Below are 1,236 nucleotides of genomic sequence, written 5' to 3'. Positions count from 1 at the left end.
ATTTAATAAATAAATAAATAAATAAAAATAATTAAAAAATAAAATAAAATAAAAAACAGAATATACACATACACATATATCACACAACTACAAAAATGGACTCTTAAACAGAAAATCAAAAGATCAATAAGACAAAAATTCCTACCAAATCAAGATGTGGCAAACGTCTACAAAATACTGATTCCAGTGGGTGGTGGCCTACTTCTCATGAGTATAGGGCCTACACTGAAATACGGTTAATATACCCAGTTAGGCTCCACTGAAGAAAACTGGTTTTTCTTTTTCTATCAGGTATCAATGAATGATGGGGAAGCTAATGGAGTCTAGAATGGAGGAACATATTTTACACCATAGTGTACAGGGACAATTAAGGGAAGGAATGAATCAAGGTAAGAGACCTAATTTATGACACATTAGAGCTTTTAATCATTCATGTAACATGATCGTGGTTGAACAGCATTTTTTTACATACTGTAAAATATCTACATAAGAAATTTTGCAGACAAATAAAAAGAAAATTAAAGTAATGATAAATAATGGATATTATTCTGTTTCCAGCTTCTTTTTATCATTTTGGGTAGGTAACTTTTTTTTTTATTTTTGAGACAGGGTTTCTCTGTAGCTTTTGGTTCCTGTCCTGGAACTAGCTCTTATAGACCAGGCTGGCCTTGAACTCACAGAGATTCGCCTGCCTCTGCCTCCCCGAGTGCTGGGATTAAAGGCGTGGGCCACCACCGCCCGGCCAGTAGGTAACTTTTAAATGGCTGGTGGCTAATAATTTCAGGGAAAGAAAAATGGCACAAACGACACCATTTTGCAAGAGAATCTCAGTTCTTTTTCATGGTCAGTACAGGTCAGAATGGACAACACAAATAAAAAGAAGGCTTGGAAATAGTGGCACCTGTTTTTAATCCCAGATTATGGGAGGTGGAGACAGGTGAATCTTTGTGTGTTTGAGGCCACCCTTAAGTGAGTTCAGGACAGCCAAGTCTACATAGAGAAACTCTGCCTAATTTTTTTTTTAAAAATTGGAAAGACTTCTTTGCTCATATTTTCCCTCCTTCTGCTCCTCCTTGGGACATTGGGAGCTCAGTCCGGTGCTCCAGTGTGGGTCTCTGTCTCTATCTCCATCCATCTCCAGATGAAGGTTCTATGGTGATATGCAAGATATTCATCAGTATGGCTATAGGATAGGGTCATTTCAGGTTCTCTGTCCTCAGCTGCCCCAGGAACTAA

The sequence above is a fragment of the Alexandromys fortis genome, unplaced genomic scaffold, assembly GCF_014885135.2.
Source record: "Alexandromys fortis isolate MF-2015 unplaced genomic scaffold, M_Fortis_MF-2015_v1.1 scaffold_84, whole genome shotgun sequence".
Lineage (NCBI taxonomy): Eukaryota > Metazoa > Chordata > Mammalia > Rodentia > Cricetidae > Alexandromys > Alexandromys fortis.
This window is presented reverse-complemented; position numbering follows the sequence as displayed.